The 22,246-nt window shown below is 41.4% G+C and overlaps 1 protein-coding gene and 1 long non-coding RNA gene across 4 annotated transcripts in view; both read left to right on the top strand.

The window, feature by feature from the left end:
* The window catches only part of st14 (ST14 transmembrane serine protease matriptase), a 48,091-nt gene that overhangs the window by 4,373 nt on the left and 21,472 nt on the right, over positions 1-22,246 (top strand). The gene's annotated exons all lie outside the window — the stretch shown is intronic.
* LOC116691084 (uncharacterized) overlaps positions 17,860-22,246 on the top strand; it is a 6,928-nt gene continuing 2,541 nt past the window's right edge. The window contains exon 1 of the long non-coding RNA XR_004332422.1: positions 17,860-17,870. This is a non-coding gene — a long non-coding RNA (uncharacterized LOC116691084). The remainder of the gene's footprint in view (positions 17,871-22,246) is intronic.

Raw genomic sequence — 22,246 nt, forward strand, 5'->3', positions numbered from 1 at the left:
GGGATGTTGTTCAGCTTTTCACAAGTTTAGAGCTAGCTAACGCTACGCCGCCAGACGTAATCACAACAGCGTTAGCCTAGCCTGCTAGGTAAATATTACGACTGCCTTTGGTGTTGCCTGCTCTAAAAGCCCACTACGCTACTTGTAACTTTCAAATGTGGAAAAATGTCCGATTAAAAGTTACCTTCGACGACAACTAATTCCCAGAATTTGACATATGTCATCATTTGCACTCAAGGTTTATTCACCAGTGAAATATAAGACATATTGATGGCTAGTGTCGTAAAGACATTGTGCCTTGATTTCTGCCCTTATACTATTACTAACGCTTGTGTTAGAGTCCTCTGGACCATGACCCCCCCCAAACATTTTTTGTCATTTTTTTAATGTTGGGGACTGACTTTTTGATGTTTTACAAGGCGTAAGTTTTCTTGCTCGATATTTTTATTGTTGACTTTTTTAGAGTTTTTTTTTTTTCTTTTCTACGGCCCATTTTGTGCCCCAAGAAAAATTAAAATAACTGACTGAAAACGGGTCAAATTTGAACCCCCAACGACAAATGAGGCGTTAATCTATACAAAAATGAGTTGGTAAGATGGACTGGGTGGTGGGTGGTGATGTGTGTCGTGTGCTGTGTGGGTTGTGTGGGTGGTGACGAGAGCCAGAGACGAGAGCATGAGTCAAATGGGGGATAAGGCAACCAAATAAAGGCTTTTTTAAGTCACTCATGTGGTTAGTTGGGTCCGACTGCCCCAGCAATATCCTCAGTCTGCCTGCTAATTAATACATTCGGAAGAGAGACTTTCCAAAATCCTACCCCCACAAATGTTCCTGCTCTCCATTACCTGTAGCACTATGATGTGCGACCACATTCTCCACCCTCTCTAGTTCCTACCGACATGATCAAATACCGGTCCTCATTCACTGATCAGTCTACTAGCTTCGGATAACGCCTGAAGCTGGGTGCAGTAGCACACCACGGATGTTCAGACGCGGGCCGCGCAGCCCATCACCCAAGCTTGACGAATGCCGGCCTGCGAACCACTACCACTAATCCTCGAACATACAGGGGACCTCCGGAAGAAGTACTCCACTGAGTGACAGGCCGCTGAAGTGAGAGTGATTATGATTATTAGACCTGGTTTTGATGTTGAGAGCAATGGCTCCTAAGTTATTCTGAATTATCTTTATCAGCCATTTAGTCCCCCTTTATACTGTTTTCGAATAACATGGTGACCCTAGGTCGCTACCTCGAGCAAGCAATCAACTCCTCCAGCCAAGAATCCACTGCCCAGAGCATACCTGCGAGTGAGTTGGGCCCTCCCCTGTGGACCACTCAGCACACAGGGGCGTTGAGGATTTTCACCGATGCTTTACTGCAGCCCAGCTTGACTTTGAACCTGCAACGAGCAGGACAAGAGAGCGCGGTCACATGAACCTCTTAGCGTTCGCCACTAAATCAAAGGCTGTTAAGCGGCTGGCAATTAGTTTAGATATATGAAGCGGTTATAGAGGCCATCCAGGAGAGGCCGACGTCTGTCTTGCTAGATATATGGATTGAAGAAAGAAGGCTTATGCGATATACAGCAGATTAGAAAAAAGATGAGAGGGAGGGTGAGCGGAAGAGAAGTATGTCACGATGGAAAGATAAAGAAATGGAGGGCATTTAAAGAAAGCGCAAGAGCTAAAGGCCATGAAAGGAGCCAAAGAGATGAAAGGGAAGGACGAAGGAAGCAGGCCAGGGAATGAGAAGAAGCGACAGAGTGAATAGCCATTATTGTGAGAAGGAATGGGGGAGGAGTAGGAATGTACTTAATCTTGATTGCGAGGCTTGGATATGCAAAAAAGAAAAACACAACTGTAGATGGGGGTCACCCATAATTGAGGAATAAACAGTATAAATATTCAAATTAATATATCAGCTTACAGCGAAAAAAACAACAAATTACAACAGTTCTACCCAGAATACACCAAATCTTCTGCCAGATACCTTCCTTCTCGGAGCGAGCCCCGCCGCGCTGCACCCAGCCAGCGACATGCCCCTGCCAGGCGAAGTTGTAGGCCGAGGAAGAAGGGTAGGCAGATGAGGTTGTTGAATGTGTTGGATGAATTCCAGCCGGGTCCCTGAAAGTTCCAGCAGTGCAATGTCATAGTCAAGCGTCATACTGATTGTAGTTTAGCGGGGGGGGATTGATCTCCCTACTATCAGGAGACTGCACTCCATCATGCTTGTACGGTCTGCATGCCCCACTGCTTGGTTTGCCCAGTGGAAGAGCAACTAAGTGTTCCGTGGTAGCATCGTTGGGGGCAAAGAGTTATCGTTTCGGCACCTACACGTGGCGAGCCAGGATCTGGAATTTTTTTGGCGTCGAACCTATACCTAACAAGATAATCATGGGTGCAATGCAATACAAGCCCAAAACAGTCCTGCAACATTATGCTACTGCTATGAGTGAGTTACAGTTTCGTGCTTGAACAATAATTGATAACACCTATACACCAACATATAAGCAATCCATTAAAGTAGGTCTAGCCCAATATTCAAGAATATATCAACATCAATATATGAGCACTAGATAATGTTTTAAATTGTGATATCATGATAGGCCACACTAAAGACATTCGTCTTTTCCTGTGTTTTACAGGTTGCATTACAGATAAAGTGCAATGTACGTATCTATGAATTTACCACATTGTCGTATGGCATTTGCCTTACCACTTTTTCGTATTATATCCATTTTTGGTGAAATTATATACTAAAATCATCATTTTAGCCTACATTTGTCGTGAAAAGCCACCAATAGTCAAACCCTACAATATCGTGGCCAATATGGACACTGATGTAGTGGCCTGTCAAAAGCCTTGTGCACTATTGATTTTCTCATCATATTGCCCAACTAATTATAAGCAACAAAAGGTATTTGGTTAGATTATTGTACTCCCCGGATTTTTTTTTTCATTCAATGTTCATTATCAATTGTCTACCACACCCTGCCTACAACCATATGCAAATATAACTACTTATTGTGATAAGAAAGACATATATGAATAACCCATTGGTTGTGGCTTTCCAATATAAAGCTATATCTGGAAAAATATCGCCTTAGCAAATTCAAGATAATTTTTGTATAGCAACTATAAAATGTGAATCTTGAAAAATTAACACATCCTCAAAAACAACAACGGTGGCTCAGGTCGATAAAGCCCCATGAGTTAGGGTCACCTACACCCCCCCCTCCCCTCTCCCCCCCCCCCCCCCCCCCCCCCCCCCCCCCCCCCCCCGCAAACTGGGCACTCGGAGAAATACAGCTCGAATTGATTTCATAGTGAAATGTAAGTTTAGCCCACCTTCAAGCGTAATCTTCAAATTAACTGCCCCATCAGCAGGGGCCGAATTTTCAGACTTTGCCAAGTTGTATATAAATGGCCTCCGCATGTGCCCTTTTTTTCCTGCCCAGAATATGCTCGGAGAATATTGCATACATGAGACTAGTAATCAATCAAAAGTGCTTTTGCAGACACCTCTCTGCTAGGGCCAAATCACCTGAGGAACAACTGCTTTGACGAAACTCACTGCTGCGTTACTGATGAGATGACAAAGCAAGTGCGGAAGCGAAACGGCATACCACTTCTTAGATATGATGGAGGCCCCCGCAAACATAGCTCCATGGTCAGGAAGTGAAGCTGACCTGCCAGGGCACTCCCCCAACTCACGCGTTATAGCCCCTCCTACGATTGCCCGCATCGCATTCAGACTTATAGGGCCCTGGTGACCACAAGCCTAGACATTTAACAGCAGAATATAATTAGAGGAGGAGGGCCGTTGAACGGTGAGTGCCCCAAAAATACTAGGTGAGACTGGGCATTTGTGACAGAGGGAAAAATCTGAAAATGAGATTAAGTTGACTGACGAAGGCACTATCAGGATGAAGGCCTTTGCACTGTGAATCCTACTACAACTCTATTGGAATCCTAATAGGACACACGTGCATATTAGACTGATAAAAAACTGAAAAAACACAGACACACCTGCTGGCTTACATAGCGATGGCAAAAAAAACAAAATCTTCAGAAGATGAAAAAGCGCTTGCTTTCAAAGACAAATGAAATAAAATAAATGCAGTCAAGGCCTGCCGAGCTCTTTTAACAGAAAGCCCAATGCCGCAGCTCAACCCATGCTCTATATAATCGAGTTGCTTTTCAATGACACGAAGAGATTAGATCCAACTTTCAGCTGTTGTCAAATGTAAAAAAATAAAAATCAAAAAAATGACCCTACATTTTGCAAGGTGGAAAGCAGAAGAGCATTAAAACATTTCTTACCGCAGCTGGCATCGTCAGAGTTATTCAGAGCAGTCGCTGACACTGTGGTCAAATTCGGCCCCTATTCACTTGGTGACACATTGAGTTGTGTTCCACATTGAAGCTGTAGTAGGCAGAAGCAGGAGCCCAACGCTCAGTGAGGTGGCGACAGGTACCCAAATCAAAAACACATAGCGTATTTCAACCAAGCCGTTTAACTCGAAGCATTGAGCCTAAGTCATAGTAATACTATGCAATCAAGTGAGGCATGAAGCACAGATGCCTACGAGAATGATAAGGAGCAAGATGCCATTGACTGGGGGCATTGATGGGTTTAGCGTTAATAGCCCCTTTATTCACAAATGAAAATTAAAAGGGAAATGCAAGCAGCAGCTCTGTGTGTGTGCTGTGTGATGTGTGTGTGTGTGTGTGTGTGCCTGTGTGTGTGTGTGTTTAAGGAAATAAGGAAGGAGCTAAAAGAGAAATAGTATGAAAAATCTTTAATGAATTAAGAATGCAAGTCTTCACTGCACAGCAGGGTTTTTTGTAAATTCTAAAGTTTGTACTGACCCAAAGCGCTTAATCACCTAATCGTTCGTAATGGTTATAACTTAAAATCACTCTGGCTGCCAGCACTTTTTTAAATGTGGGTGACGGCTGTGCAAACAATAGAGTGCTACCACTTACCGCATCTTCACAAGCCACGGCCTCGTCGCTTCTCATCTTCACAGATCCTGTTTCTTGAGCACAACACAACTCCATGCGGGCATACAAACCCCGTTACCACAGCCGCAGCTCTGCCTATCATCACAAAGCCTAGAGCCCCGCCAATTAAAACATAGATGAAGAGGAACATCATTATAAACATAAAGATAGAAAACTAGAATAAAAGCACAAAACATCCCATAATGTTTCAGTGAGGACATTAGCGGCTTGAAGCCACGAGTGCGATGTACGTATAGACTCAGTCTCCATTCATTCCTTAGTGTGCATTACACATGATTAAACGTCTGGAGGATGTAATGTAGCAAATTGAGCTTCAAACGGCATCAAACAAACCCATACGATAAACTAAAGACTGCACACAGCCCAGGCGAGTCCGGGACCAGAGCATTAGCAGAAGTGCGTGTGCCTTTAATGTTAAACACAATTAGCATAGAAAATAGATAGGCCTTGATGCCCTTTTAGAAATACGTACTGCAACTTTTATCATCGCTCCGTCTCCTCGCATCATGACGCTGATCGCACACCACAGTTTGGTTTTGAAACACCAGGCCATTGTCAAAGCCCAAACTGCATCCTTCTTCCCACTCTGCAAGGTAATAGCCAAATGCAAAGTATTAGGGCAACCAAAGCGAAGATGACCCTACAAGGAGGATTGAGAAAAACGGGGCATGTTAACAAACACAAATTACAGGAATATACCTTACACCAGTAGGCCTAAAGATAATTTGCAAATAAAAGGTAATAGCTAGCGCCGTAAAGAAATAGTCCACACACGTTCTTTTATTCTCGCCAAGAATTTCAATGAGAAGATAGATAACCTCTCATGTTTGTAGATACAGGCAGCCAGCCAGTTAGCCTTAGCTTAGACAAACTGTCAACATTGTACAAGTTTGAAAAGGGACTACCTTTACAGCTCACATTTTAAATTAAGTACGCGGATTGCGATGTTCCAATGCAGTTTATATAACAATATACCCTATATATCATAAATATATATATGATATATATATATTAGTATATATAAATATATATATATAAGATATATAATAATATAATCAGCACCGTGGAAAATGTCAATGACCTAATGACGTCTTCCTCGCCAGTATGACCTGCGTAATGTTTGGACATACCTTTAGGGGCTGAGCAGGGGGATATTTTAGAAAACAGGGCATTAGAAATAAGGAGATTAGGAGCGAAGAAAGACAGAAAAAGTTGTGATTAGCGGTCGAAGGCGGGAATCACCGCACTCATCTCGTGCTCATATCACCGCCAGTGTTACAGCACACACTTCAGATTCTTTGACGATGCCAGATGCTAGAGGCGCAGCAAACTTGTTGCCAGGTGCAAGCTGCCCACAAAAACAAGAAAAGAGGGAATGCCAGGGGGAGCCCCCCCCGTGCCGAAAAGCGATTTGTTGAGAGGAAAGACGATGTATGACCAATGACCTTGCGAGAGAACGGAAGTGACAGTGTAGGTTCGCAAATATACAATTCATGTTGCAATGCTGTGTCCCGTTGATCAGAGAGAATTAGGGAAAAAAAAAAATTTCCATTTCACAGCTTTTTCAAAAAAAAAACAAAACAAAAAAAAATGGGGGGGCGGGAAAAAACAAAAAACCATAAAAAGGGAGGGCGCTTATTTCTACAGGTCCAGGCGTGGAGTGCTCCTTGACTGACAGTGGCACCATAAAATGGACCCAATAAACAAGCTACTCTGCGCGATTAGCGCTAGCGCCATTCCAGGTTTCCAATTCAATGCCTGCATCAGGTTTCTAAGCCATCTCATGAACTAAACAGCTCCTTTGACTGTCAGTCAGCTACTGTCTCGTAGCCTCTCAGACTACATGGTTACCTATCTCGCCTACATGTCTTTCTAATGCATAGCTACGATAGTGTCAGTGTCACGTTGATAACGATAATTCACCCATCCCTTGCACCCCAAGTGTAGGTGGGAGACAAGAATCTTTACACACTCACGCGTTTCGCCAGCATCGAGCGCCGGCTACTCGGCCCACTGAAAGCCTTTGTCAGTGTAAGAGGTCATCGGCGAGCCTGGAAGCTCAAACCAGAGGGTCGTTTGCGGTGGACTGCACCGTCAGAGCCAAAAGCAGGAAAATTTCGCCCACATACATAGGGACACAAGATCAATGTTTAACGGAACATCAGGTTTATTTAAAACTTGGATTTAACTTTTTGTAATTAATACGTGGGCTATGATGACCATTAGGTACTCACTAAAGTAAGCTAAATAAGAGTAAAAGGGCACCATATACTACAACAATGTCTAAAGACCGGGACCGAGAACAGAACAGTCAAGAGAATAACAAGCAAGTTGATTCTGGAACTGGACGGATGATTTTCTACAGATGTTCATATAGGAGAACCATTTAGAGCCGTCATTTAAATGTTTAAGTCTTACTTGCTTGTCCATAACCTTACACATGTCTTGTGACAATCAGAGCACCGTGTCCACCCCGGGTTCTTAATGCGGAACATGGTGACTTCACTCCGCCACCTTGATATCCCAGCAGGAGCCACCCTACAGCCACAGAGGAAAAGCTGCTGGTACTAACAACCTATTTGGCAGTATTTGTCCCTCCTCCCATACACACAAAGACATATCTCTATTCACAGTAAAGGGCAAGGCAGAAAAAAAAGTTTGAGCAACAAACCAGGGGCAATGGGTGTATGTACACGCGCCCAACGTACGCCACGCGACATCACACACGTCACACCACACCACCGACGCACCAACGCACACACGACCACACACACACACACCCACCACGCCACACAAAAACAACACACACACACAACACCACACAAACACACAACAACCACACACAGCACACACACACACACACACACACACACACAAACACACACACACACACAAAAACACACAAAACACACAACATACACACCACACACACACACACACACCACACACACACAAACACACACACACACACAACCACACACACACACACACACAACACACACACACACCACACAACACACACACACACACACACCACAACACACACACACACACACACACCACACACACAACCACACCCACACACACACTGCGGCTTAGGCCAGAGCCTGCAGGCAAAGCAAACAGCAGTCGGACAGTATGAGATTGAGACAAGAGTACTGGAACAGCTTGGCTTCTATAGTGCTGTTTCAGCATCACCTACGGCAGGATAAGGGGAGGAGGAGCGAGGAGGAGGAGGAGTGAGGTAGGGCAGGATGGAGGAAGGAGGGGTTCAGTGTAGAGGAGGGAGACCCAGGCGTAAGGAGAGAGTGAGTTGCAAACCTCTGTGGTCCATGGCGCTGTCACTGTAGGAGCGATAGAGCTCGGGGTAAAGTGGAGAGGGTAAAGAGTACCTTGATTTTCAGAAAGGATGCCACCACAGGCTCTAAAACTGAACTTGGAAAACAAAGTACATATATTTACATGTGGAGCATACACAAAGGGGTTTAATATTAACAGAACTAAACAAAATTGTAGTTAGAAATTGAGTTGTAGATAAAGTACAGAATGCAGCTGCATGCGTAAGTGCTGAAGAATGTCTGTAATTACCCGTTGCGACCTGAGTTTGGTGCCTATACACCGGCCTGAGAATCCAGACCTCATGGAATCCGAGTCAGTTATCAAATTAATCAGCATGATGTTGCCGAGTGACACACTGCCAGAGGTGTGGAGCGGGTGGGCCCCTCTGCCCACACTTTCTGTGAGAGAAGGGTGAGTAGCTCAAGCCAAAATGCGTACACACAACCAGGTACAATACAGAATCAGAAAGAGGTGTATTTCCACAAAATTCTAGTAAACACAACCGAAAAGCGTCAGCTGATCGACTGATGCATGTATGACTGGAGTTTTGCTCTTTTTAAGAATGTGGAACAATTATAGAGCTGTAATACTTTTAGTCAGAAGCACACAAAAACATCAATTGGCAAAACAAGTTTTAAAATGCTTAACAGAAAAAAGATATTTGAAAGGAAATCAATAGTTAAGTAGCGATGGGTAGAGTAAGAGATGCATAAGGAGAGACTGGCTGCCGCCACTAGATAGAAATGCTTAGTATTCAAAATCAAAACATTATGGACTAAAGCAAAAAAGTTTCAGCATTGCTGCGTGCCACGGCCAGATGCAGTGGAGGTCGTGAATGACATTGCAAGAGCAGCAATACATTCTACTTTTTTTTTTTTCTGGTAGAAGTAAGCATTTATACAGTTTATATTATGGCTCTCATTAAAACACCATGCAACCTTAGAGCATAAAGTTGATTGCTCAATAGTTATAAACAATGTTATGCATCACTTGGTAAGGCATATTTGTTGGGCAAGTAGTTTCTGAGTTGGAAATTGCTCTGCAGCTACAAATGATTGTTGAATGCAGGAGAGCCTTTACTTTCATGAATCATAGCCTCCCCATAGACAAAGTGCAATTACACACAGAGGTGGCATAGGATATCAGGTTGGCAACCTCTAACAGATTGAAAGCAGAGGTCTTTTTGAGCCAACTCAATCTCACTGAGGTCTCAAAAGTTAACATAAAATGAGACATGCCGTGGTAAAGGCTTCAGGGCCAAGAAAATAAATAAAAAATAAAAGTTGTAATCAGCAAATCCAGTGAAAGGAATGCAGGTGAAACATGTGTTTCACCCCACATCAAAAGAGCTTTTACTCCTAAATCCCTCTGCAACATTCAGTCAAGTGATTCCTAGAGGCGTCCTGCGGAATCATGCCAACTAGATTTCCACTCTGATCGTCAAGGCTAAATAAAGAGCAAATGCTGGTTGAGCCCTATTCAAAACCGGCTAACAAGGTTTAGGCAACAAATGATAGAATATGATTTGTCTCACAATTGATGTACTGTGGGAAGCACAAAATAAAAAAAAATCTTTTACTCATGTCAATTTACTGGTTTTTCTTCATCTCATGGGGGGAAGGGTGAGGGAAGCATGCCGCAATGGAAATGGTCCTCATACGGTTCATGCACAATCTTTTTTTTTTTATCACGCAATATCCACTAGAGGAAGATATATATAATTATATAAGCGGACAAGGCTGCAACATATAGCAAAAGACACTACAAGATGTTTGTTAGTGAAAGAAAATATAGTATAGAAAAACTGCAATTTAAAATGTAACTCATTCTTTTTAAGTGGTGCCCTTTATGTTCAATCAATGTTCAAATTGTTCAATAAAATAAATAAAGGATTTTCTTTATTTGTTTTAAATTCAACAAGAAATTTGTTGTAATTTAGAAGAATACTGAAGATATATCGTTAGTGATATTCCACGCATATGGCCTTTTTTACTAATATCGCGCAGTGCAAGGAATACTGCATGGCATAGTTCTTCGAGTAAAATAGTATAATTAAACTGATCCAGAGGAGATTTTACTTTTTAAAAGCCAAGATGACCTTGTACCATGAACTACAGTTTCTTTTAAAAAGACCTCCGACTACAGTTGTGATGGCCTGAGAGTCATCTGGACTCCAAAGAGTCATGATGGAGACCAAAGTCATGATTGCAGTCATCCTCAATGTGGAAAAGGGAAAGCGACAAATATGACGCTGTCCTGCTGCAGCTCGATTGTCCACTGACAACGGGACTTGGTGGGGGTAGCGTGGGACCCTGGTGACAAAACATTTTTTCCGTTTCTTCAGCCTCCAGACGGTAGTAGAAACAGTCATACGGAAATAAGAGATATTGGGAATAATACGTGTTGTCATTGTGGTTTTGTATCCTGCACATATTAAACTAACTTGTTTCTTTAAAAAACATTAACAGAAAGTTTTTTTCAGTTTTGCATTGGAATGTGTTTTTTTTTATTATCCAAAGATTCTGAAATAGTTTTTATGTTTTTCATGCAATCATTTTTTTTAATTATGCCATAGCAATGAGCTTTTGCACTACAAATTACACAGTTGAACACTTTATCACAAGTTCTAGCCATCCTTTATGTCATAGAGTACAGTATGTAAGACAGTTCATGTCCAGATAGTACAGCTACTTGCTAATGCAATGTAATGCTAGTTAATCATCTCAAGTATAAATCAGCAGGACAGTGTCAAGAAAAAGTGTTTTGCATGAATGATTGAAACCTTTATTGTCCCAAGGGGAATTTGTTTTGCACTCAAGGAGCCACAATTAACCCCCTACAACATAAAACAATAAAAGATAATAAAAAGAAAATAGTGCTAGCGGACTGACTCGCTCGGCACTGATACAGGGTTCCTCAATCTGCTGACTAGAGCAGCACATGTACAGTAGAGGCAGGCCAGCATCGTTACAGACTCAGGCCAGGGGGCTGAGCATCTAAGCCAGCTGGAAAATTACAACTGCGAGTGATTGAAACGGGACATGCGTACTCACCGTCTCTGGGGTTCCTCACACATGCGAGGATCTGTTACTGGAGACAGAGAGAAGAAGCAGTCAAACATGAGGAAAGGTAAGAATGGGTCGCTAATGTTGGGTGGTTGATAGGATTTGATGCATGAGCTCTAAAATATTGGGTTGCACATTTTCTGCGGTTAAGAGAACCGGGTGATGGTGTGTTAGCTCCTTCTGCTCAATCTCACAATGCCCTCCAGCAGTAAACCCATACATCTTGTCTAACTATATGGGACAGCAACATCCAATCATAACCACAGGAAATCCTTTTAAAGAAGACCAAAAACCACTGAGTCACAGGGCCAGAGCTGGCAAGAAGCAGGAGTGGACAAATGCAATGTAAATGGTGAGAGGAAGGAAGGAAGAAAAATGTACTGTCTCAAGCCAGGCAGAGCCCAGATTATATCATTAGAGGATCCAAAAAGGTATACAATGCACATCTAGATGCAGCACAAGCAGAGAGGTCTTTCTTATCTGTAATCATCTTATCAGCCACAACTCAGAGTGAGCTCTATAATACAAACAGAAAGCATACCAATGAAAATAGAATGGAAAATACCAATGCTAATAGAAATGACAATTAACTCATTCACAGTAGATTTGTATTCAGAGAGCTTTATCTTTGCTGATTGTTAAATGTCATAATCTGAGGACCAGTTGTAGCCCATGTTGCCCCTTGGTGTGACCCCTCCTCCCTCCCACCTGGCCCTGGTGGTACCTACATGAGGCAGGTGACATCAGTGATCTTGACAAGCACGTGGTTCCCCAGGCTGCGCTGCCCCTTAATGCCATTCTCAGTACTTCAACACCCGCATCTCCGAGAACTGCGGCACAATCTCCAGGTCTTCGACTGGAATATCAAATTGGGTCCAATAGAAGGCCAACATACCCTCACTGGTTGTAAGCAGCAGAGTTGAGAGAGAAATTGATGGAGGGTTGGAAGTGAGAGCATAAAACACTTGTTACTGAAAAAGCAAAAATTAGTGGAATATGGGTGTGTTGATTATGTGAATCACAAAAGTCAAAGCACTAGCTGAATGCTCTGTGAGCTGTCGGGATCTAGTGCAACTGTTAGTACAGCACTTCACATCCACTACAGTGCAATGTACACACATAACTGGTGTGTGGTCACAAGACAGCATCTAACATTTGGAATTTTTCCATTAATGGTACTTGCTCGACTCGCGCCGCAGCTGACCATCCTCCTTTTTCCATTACAGATTAGTACAGCCCTTCAGGACACCCCCCCCCCCCCCCATTGTCGCTAGCAAGATGACGCAGTGAATAGTGACGATTCTTTCTGACCAATCAGTAGCCTGCAGGATTGTTTTATGTCACTTTGGTATCGCCTCAGCTTGATTGAACCTCGACTGAGGTAGTAGTACTAAAAAAGTACCTGGTAGCAAGGTATCAGCAGGACTTTATCGTAATGGAAAACCAAAAGGTGAGTAGAGTCGAGGTGAATCAAGTAGGTACTGTGCAGTGGAAAAACCCCAATTGCTTTAGGTTGATCCAAGAAACAGAAACAATTTAAAACTTTAAATGACTGAGACTTCAAATGCCTACAGACAGTCATGCAACAAAGCTTTACCTTCATACAAGATTAGTGTAAAGTTATTTTTTTTACATTAAGTTTTCACTATATGTTCAGCAGTATAAAGGAACAAAAAATAGAGGAGTCAAGATTTCACAGTACCTGAATGCAGTGATCTCGAGATAGTGTAGTACTTTTCAGGAGTGGATCTTTCTTGTAGTTTTCCTTAAGCTGTTTAGAGAAGATGTATTTTGAGAAGAAAGCTACTGAAAAGAACATGTACAAGATTTCTGCTTGTCTGCCTAAAAGACAAAAGTACAAATTAGCATGTTAACTAAAACCGATTTCCATAAAAGCACACAACAATGGGATTCTCAATTAACTGGTTTGTCCGTTAGCAGCAGTGAGCTGCAAACTGTGTCAGACAAGGCTGTAGTCATACTTTGTGGGCTTAAATGCAGGTCACCAACATATTTATGCATGTAAGGCATTATCTAAACCTCAAGTGCTTGTTGTGGAAAAAAAGGGAAAAGAACAAGCTTCAGAAGGATGAGCAGATGTCATTGGTAATAAAAGCCCAAAGTGACATGGAGAGAAAGCAGCAAAAGGGATGTTCCTGGGACAAAGAGTTCCGTTATCATAAAACATTAACACCAATTTCAAAATGGCCATTTCTAAAGTTAAAGTCAGCAACATTAAATATGAACCCACTTGGATTTATTAAAACAATTTAAGACACACAGATAACATACAGATTTAAGGACTCCAAAGGCAGGTGGTGTAAAGTGACGTTGGTTAAACATGTTGCCTCAATATCAAAGGTGCCTTAGCCAGCCAGTTTACTTAAAACTATAGTTCCATAAGTTGTTCAATCAATGTAACAGTAACCTAGATCTGAAGATATTCCTCTAAAGTGGTCCTTTTTGTTATTGCATCAAAGTGCCAAACCTAGCACACCATGAAGCTCCCCCCCCATCATCTAGTCATCTAAACTCCAGCTCTACCTAACCTCATCAACACCCTCGGCTTCAGAGCTTTTTTTCCCCGAGAATGACATTTGAGCGAGTTCTCTCTTTTTTTGCTATCAACATGCTCCTAAGTAGCGCTACAAACATCTCCACTGCCTCCAATAATAGGAGATGCTGTGGAGGGAATTACAAAGAGGATGTACAGCGCATATTCCACCCACGTAACTGTGCCTTCAGCTGTTTCTGTGCAATGGTAGGGGGTTTTAAAAAGCATTTCCAATGCCAAACAACTAATCCTCAATTAGAGAATGGAACTGAGTATAACACTGCTCAAAATAATTAACAATAAACACTGTAGATGATAGAAAGGGAACAAAAATAGGAAAGTCACTCTTCTTGGGTGTCAAACTCACAATTGCTTCAGGTGACTGCCAAATCCTCGAATTCTTTTCCATTAGTATTCTCCAGCTCGTTCATACGGGACACCACACCAAATGTATAGCCCACTGAGAACCCGTGTCGATGGGCTGAGCTGCTTACTTGAAGTGGCTTCTGAATCAGCATCTTTAATTGGAGGAGGCAGATGAGAGGTATGTTTGATAACAAAAGATATAAGACAGCTGCTTCTGATTAAATGGGAGACTATACAGGGTTACAGACCCTAAATCACCATTTTAAAGTTGGCAGGTGATCTCATATCAGCGACACACAGTTTGGCCTCAGAGCAATTAAAACAGCCAGTTGACTCAAGAGGTTGTTATGGAGACTTCAGAGGCCTTTTATCAGACCCGGTATGTGAAATGACAGGGAAGCTGTGCCAGACATTTTTCTCCATTGCATTATTTAAGGAGAAAGTCAGAGCTGTCAAATAGAGCCAACACTAATAGGAAATTACAAAGTCCAAACAAGCCACTCTTAACTCAAAGTGATGTGTTCCAGCAAGTGGGAGTGATGCAGTTTCTGATGTTTGCCTGTCTTGGCATTAACTGATTTTAAAAATTAAATATTCACAATTTCTCATTAATTTTATTAAGAAAAACCTTGATTATGTAAAAAAGTCCAACATCTTTGGATTTTCGTTCATCTTTAACTTACCCATACATTAAACAAAAAAAAATCATAGTCCTGTACGTCAAATCTCTACCGTGGATGATATAGAGAGGAAAGCTTTCTATATACTCACAGAAAACAACCAAATGAGACGCTGCAATGGCCGCAAGGATGAGAAGAGCCACAAGGACCCGATCAGGATGCCGACCTTCCGCTTTGATGAGACCTTCTCTTTGCTGGTAAGAGTCAATCCGCTCTGATGGCCATTGCGGCCCTGATGCAGTAAAGGAGCAAAACACAGTCAGTGAACATACAGCAAGTAGGTCATGTTAAGGTTTAGGGCTGCACAATTATCACAATTTATTCAAAATCACAATTTGAACTAGTGCAATATCCAAATGCAGGGGGGTGCAATATTTGTTACAGGCAAAATATTCTACATTAAAGTATTGTGGTGCAAGCAGAGACATCCCGGCACATAAATGGTATCCTACAGACTAACGAAAACATTCGTTGTTTGGTACAGATACTTGCAAAAAATTAAAACTTCAATTTTTTTGGAAATATTTGTCAATGAAAATGAGAATAATTACACAAAAATGATCATCCCCTCCATATCCTGAATCATATCAAAATCGCAATATCAGCCAAAATAATCTCAATTAGATATTTCCTAATATCATGCAGCCTTATTCAGGATGCTGGAACATTTACTTTGGATACACTGTGAAAAAAGTGGGGAGAATTGTTCTCATTACAGTAGCATAACCTCTGCTTCAACCAAACCAGAAGATAAAAAGACAACAAACAACAAAAAAGAACTCTGACAAAAGATACCCAACTCATTCTACAAGAATTTCAGCTTCTGACTCTTCTCACATGCTTCTCATAGATAAAATAAAGACTGCACAGTAGTTAGTTTGAACCACCAAAAGATTAGTTTGGATATATGCAGCTATAGCTCACACATAAATTAATTTGTTTTTTAAATGGTAGGATAATGGTTTGCCAGTGTCAGATGGGATTTTCTACAAAGGAAAAAAGAGAAAAAACACTGGAAACACACTAATCCCAAAAAAGAAGATACATGCTAATCTTGTATTAGGAAAAATCTTTGACCGTCGAGTTTGTACTCGAGGATAGATTATTTGCACAGATGGCATAAAACAAACAATAGTTTACGTTTCAATACTGAAACTGCAAAGAAAGTTTTTTTTTTGTTTTTTTTAAACATGATGTGAACCGTCTTACGTCCCAATGTGACAGTTCAAACATGCAGCCAGGCATATAGTACCAAACACAACTGGCAAAACCTGTTGGTAAGAGTGAGACACACTCCTCAATCATACCATCATACACACATACGGGCATTGAGAAATTTCATGATAACTTAGGGAGTCCTGTAGAGATTATGGGCTTTGCTGCTTTAGGCTGTGTTTGTGCATGTGTCTGTCGATATGTGTGCATGTGTCTGTTGTTAAGCTTCTCAAGTGGGCGGACTGAGAGAAAGGTTTCAGGCTGGTTAGTAATCAAAACACAACGAATCAGTGCCGGTAGCCCATGAGTGAAGAAGCCCGAGTAACATTAGGAATGGAGAATCACTTTGGTATTAAATCAATTTGTCAGATTTGCTGCCCCTTAAGACGGCGGGCTCAATTACATGAGTCTAGATGATAACTCATGGCAATTAAGGCCTATTACCCAGCTCAGGTTCAGCACATGCTTTCAAATTGGAATCTCTAACAGCAATCATGGGCCAAAATGAGCAGAATCATTAGAGATGGGTCAGCAAGTGCTCCAGGGTCTCTCTCTCTCAGTCACCTGATCATAGCCTAATAAAACCATTACATGCTCTTCATCATCCATTCTTCACTCCTAGAAAGAGACACCATCCCATGTTTAACGTGTAGCTTTTCTTTTTAAATACCAGCTCAGTGTGTTATGCCATTATGAAACAGGAAGTAGTGTATCTGTCTCTCAACACTGACGGAAGAAAAGCCACAACATGATGATGACAAACACAAGTGTCAATGTTTGACAAGAACGCTATTAAAATTGCTGGTAAACTTTTGTCTTGACAGTGTCTATGTATTTCTAAGAAGTTAACCAGTTTGCAAGTGGGAAAATAATTAACACTGCTGTGAGACGTCGTTTAGAAAAAGAAAAAAAAGAAGCAGAGTACAACTGTCCCTATTATACTGCAGTATACGGTATTTAAAAATTAAAACGTAAGGCTCCTATGGTTTTTTGAGACCAGTTGTCGTCTCTCTCTCTTCTCCCTCTCTTTTCTCTCTCTCTCTCTCTCGTAAAACTAAACGGCGCCAATTTTGGAGGAAATCTGTCCTCTGCTATTGACCATAGACTGTTTATTGCACATGTGTGACGTCACCATTGGTTTGTGGAAATATGCTATGATAGTTGTCGAGGTTGCCGTTACAGGCACAGGCATCCTGGTTGCAGATGTGACAATTTTAGACAAGAAGCTTACACTCTGCGTTATAAAAATGTTTACTGAGGTATTGAATCAATACAGTGAGAAGTGGGATAATTTCTCACAGACTTCAGCAGAAACCAACTCCTCACGCAACCACACGGTCTCCTCCTGCTGGAATCCAGATTGAATGCGGGTTTAAGGCACTTCGCATTTGCAGCACTGTGCAGAACTGGATGCATTGTCAATTCATATTACAGTTATGATATTGACAAAGAGCAGAGTCCGACACGCTCGCAGTGGTGCGGACGGAGCAAACTACGTCACCTCTGCAGTTTGTTGAAGTCACGCCAATGCTGATAAAGTAGTTTTAAGTCCACGCAGACACTTTACTACAATAGATATAAATGGCGAGGCAAAAGCAGTTGCAGTGCGTTGACACAACGGTGGTTCTATGCCCTGCTGGGTGACTGATAGAAAGAGCTTGTAAAGCAAGGCAACGTTCTTTCTACAGCACCTTTCAGCAACAGGCAATTCAAAGTGCTTCACATGAAACATACAGAGCATTTAAAAAACAGTCATGATGAAAATAAAAACAGGCCAGAAAGTATAATAACGTGAGAATAAAAGATAGTAAGTAAGAAATTAATAAGTATTCAATTTAATAGGTTATAGGGACGGGTTTGGGAGGAGGGAGGGATTTTATTTTATTTTTGTTTAATTTCTATAGTGTAAAATATTCTAATAAAATAACATAATGCTTTAATAAATAGGTTTGGAATTTGTTTTACAACTGAATTTGTTTTGTAATTACATAAGGAAGATACAGAGAAAAAGTAAGTGTTGGGTAACAGGAACAGAATTTCAAGTATCAGGACTAGTTTTGGTTCAGAAGTGAAAGGTACCAACCCTACTGTATACTGTTTAGCGTTATTACATTAATTTGATACTGCATATACTGAAACATTTTTCAACCAGGTTAAAGCATCAGAAATTAGACACATTTTTCATGTGTCCTTTTGATACTTAAGTATGTGTCCCCTTGTTAAGTAAAATTTTAAATGCAAGACTTTATTTACATTAACTGAGGGAACAGATCAAGCTATTTTGTAGATCCAATCAGGACGCATCCTTACCAGATGCCGACATACCTCAACTAAGCTAAGGCCATATGGTAAAAATTAAAGATTTAATAATAATGTAATAATTACACCTTATAACAATGTCTTATTTCACCAGATCCAATCAAATCTGCCATGTTGACCTTCATTTTCAACGCTCAATAAATCAAACATCAATATGTAATGCTACAGAGCACAGGGCTGCAGAAACCTCAGGCAGTGATCCCAAATAACTTTAGTCATGTGGATATTTTTTGTTCAGTTCTCAGCTGCCACACATGAATAGAGGAAGATATAAGAATTTTTAACTAATAAAGTGACCAAGAGCAGAGTGAAAAGAACTGAAACCTAAGCGATTGGCACCAACAAAGTAATTTTATATTTGAAGTTCAGTCATGCATATGGGATTAGTACGCGTCCAAATCCTTACAGAAAGTGAAGTAGGCATACTAATCTACTGACTCTCTCTACACATGGAAATTGACTGTCAGGCAGATTTGTCTCAATAGATAAGTAACATTACTGACACTTCAGTAAAAGAACATGGTACATACGGTAGAAACGGTTTGTAAGTCAGTTCTGTATCTGCATGTGAGGAAAACAACCTTTATTTGTTTTTTAACTTTGCCAGTGATATCCCAGATGTTCTTCTCTGTGCACCTAGGGTGGCTATAGACTCCCAAGAGACTCTCCGATGCACATGAAGCATCTTGCTTTAGTTACACTTACTTACACTTGAACAGATCGAGTAATCATTCCTGTTAAAATATTTAATGATTACAAACCTGTAACACTTTGGGCTGTCCCTACTGTGACAAAACAAAATGGCTGGTTTAACAAAAAGGCCTACGGACTCAACTACGTATTTCATGTCTCAGACAGTCAGTCAGTTGAGTCCTGTCTCCACCATAGGGTAGCAAAAACACCCCAGATGATCCTATAACCCCTTGTCATAATTTCTATGCAGCATGTAGGCAATATGGATGCATTAATTATGTGCAGCCTGGTACTCTTTTTATGTGCAAATTTAAATCAATGGATGCCTATAATTGAGACTATGAAATAATTCAAGGCCAGAGCACCTAACAACTACTGTATAACACTAACAACTAACATTTATAAGAGTTCATGGAGACTGACTTTGGTGCCATCTCGTTTTCCATTGAACTTAGTTCCACTATGCATTTGTGTTACCGTAGCAAGGCATATTCTTGGTGCTCCACTGTCCAGGCTGCAGCCATACAGTCTTGACATACTCTGAACATTTTCCATGGGTTATAAAGTAGTCAGACAATGCAGTCATAGTTTCACAGTGTCAAGCACACCCTGTGAGACACCAAACATTCAGCTCTGGGTTAGAGCTCAAGAGTTGTGATGCTCCGTTTGCAAACAAATTGTTCTTTGGAACGACTCTGAAGCTGAGTAGGTACTTTATTTTTGGCGAAACTGGCCCCAAAAAAAAAACAAATAATAACTTTAAGCATATTGATTGTAAAGGTATATTGTAAAGTGGTATCATAAAACTAGACTCCTGCATTCTCTCTTGGCTTTGTTTTAAGGCCTAAGTAAATCTAGCAATCACATTAAATTTGGCCAATCACAGATAATTTCAGAGAGAGAGTTCATTGGCTATATGCAGATGTGCACATGCACGTCTTTGTGGGAGAGTTCGTTTACCGTAGCCAACAGCTCAGGGCTGCAGCTTATTCAAGGCTAACTAACATTACATAAGAGAATGTATTGCTCATCATATATACATTAGCCTTCTACATGGACTAGAGGCTGCAACACCGCCTACTGCTGCCATTGCACCTCCATAACATTGTCAGACTAACAATGGATAGTTTTTTTTTTTTAAATGATAATAAAATTGATGCAGCACACCCAGATAAATCATCTTATTCCATACATTATTACCCTTGTCAGAACATGGCACCTACAGTACACACAATGCAACTAGACCACCAGTTAAAAATGTGGACAAACAGACGCAAATAATCTAGCCTCAAGGAGGCCTGGCAAACTCGGTTCCTTTTAAGGATTCGGGTTATTCTGAGTCACTCATAACTGATCCGGGTTGTGTGAGCCACTGAATCACTATTGATCTATAGGCAAGCTGAGGCAAGCTTGCAGTGTTTTGGATGCTGCTGCTGACCTAATGGCATTTTAAATATACATTTAAACACCAAACTACAGTAGGCCTAGCTAGGCTAATGCAGAACATGTATGTTATTTAGAAGTGAAAGAATGGCTTTTTGGGCTTGTGGATTTCTTTACCCTGACCTCGAGGAGAGACTTCACTCGCTCGTCTGCTAAAGATTCACTCATGACAACGTAGCGGCTGATTCGCGCTTAGCGCTGGGTATCGTTTGGATTTTTCAGATACCGGGGCTAAAGCAATATTTTAAAATTGTGCTGGTGCCTAAACGGTGCCTGAACGATATTTAATAAAGCTAAAAAGAAGGGTACTAAACAACAGTCGGCAACATTAAAGATCTCGGGGGGAGCAGCTCCAGCAGGGACCCCAAAACTCTTTCCAAGCCACATTAACCAGCTCCGACTGACGGATCCCGAGGCCTCCCTAGGGAGGTGCCCAGGAGCATCCTTACCAGATGCCCGAACATCAACTAAGCTAAGGCCATATGGTAAAAATTAAAGATTAATAATAAGTAATAAATACACACTTATAACAATAACTTATTTCACTGGTAAATTGTGAACGACGAAACAACCACAAGATGGGAAAAGGGTATTTTACATAACTAATGAATGCACCACGAGGCTACCTGTTTTAAAGCCCATGTTGCAAGTTAACCACCACTGTTGATTATTGGGTACAAAAAGCACTTAAGATATGTATATCATTTTTAAAAATGTCTCCAAATAGTTTTAAAAGTTAGTTTTTGGTCATTTTGGTATTCGCGGGTATGGAGTCAATTCGGCGATGACGTCCTCAAGGGAGTTAAGTCTCAGCCTGGCACTAGAACTACGGTGACTGACTGGGAGAGAAGGGAGAGAAAGGCCAGCAGCCGAATAATTACCAACCTGACAAAGTGAGAGGGCAAATGAGGAATGTCAAGATTGTGGGGAAGTCTCCTTCATTTATCTCCTTTATTTAGCAAGCAGCAGCTGATACAATGACTTTACTTTTTACTGTCAGTGAATAGCACAGGTGAACGTCAACGTTTTCTCTCGATCTAGTTACAGGGATCATGTCGTTAGTTCAGAAGAAGTACTGGCACACATATCTAGATATAGGAATAGAAGGCACTCCAGAGTGTTATTTCTAAGTGTTTATCTAACCTCCGGTGAAAAAGTGTCGCGTTTGGCCGTGCTTGTGTGTGTGGCGGCGAAGCTGCTGGTGGAGAGCGGGTGCTGAGGGGAGTGAGCCATAAATGAAAATAATGTCCAGGATTCTAGGGGAAAGAAACGATGCGTGTCTCCATTTCAAACATCATGCAGGTTGTATTGTGGGCGACAACGCTGTCGTGGTTAGCTTACCGAACCTCTATGCCAAAGTTGCTGGCTATACAACGTTAACCGCTAGCATCCATACAGGCTAACATAGCCATCTAGCTTTGTGCGTAACGTAACAAAAACCCACCCATCTCGTAGGAGCGAAGCTTATTATTCCATTCAATACAATTATGGACAAAGGTGCACTAATGCCACATGTATGATGTTGACAACATGGACGCATATAT

Source organism: Etheostoma spectabile, chromosome 6 (genome assembly GCF_008692095.1).
Source record: "Etheostoma spectabile isolate EspeVRDwgs_2016 chromosome 6, UIUC_Espe_1.0, whole genome shotgun sequence".
NCBI lineage: Eukaryota > Metazoa > Chordata > Actinopteri > Perciformes > Percidae > Etheostoma > Etheostoma spectabile.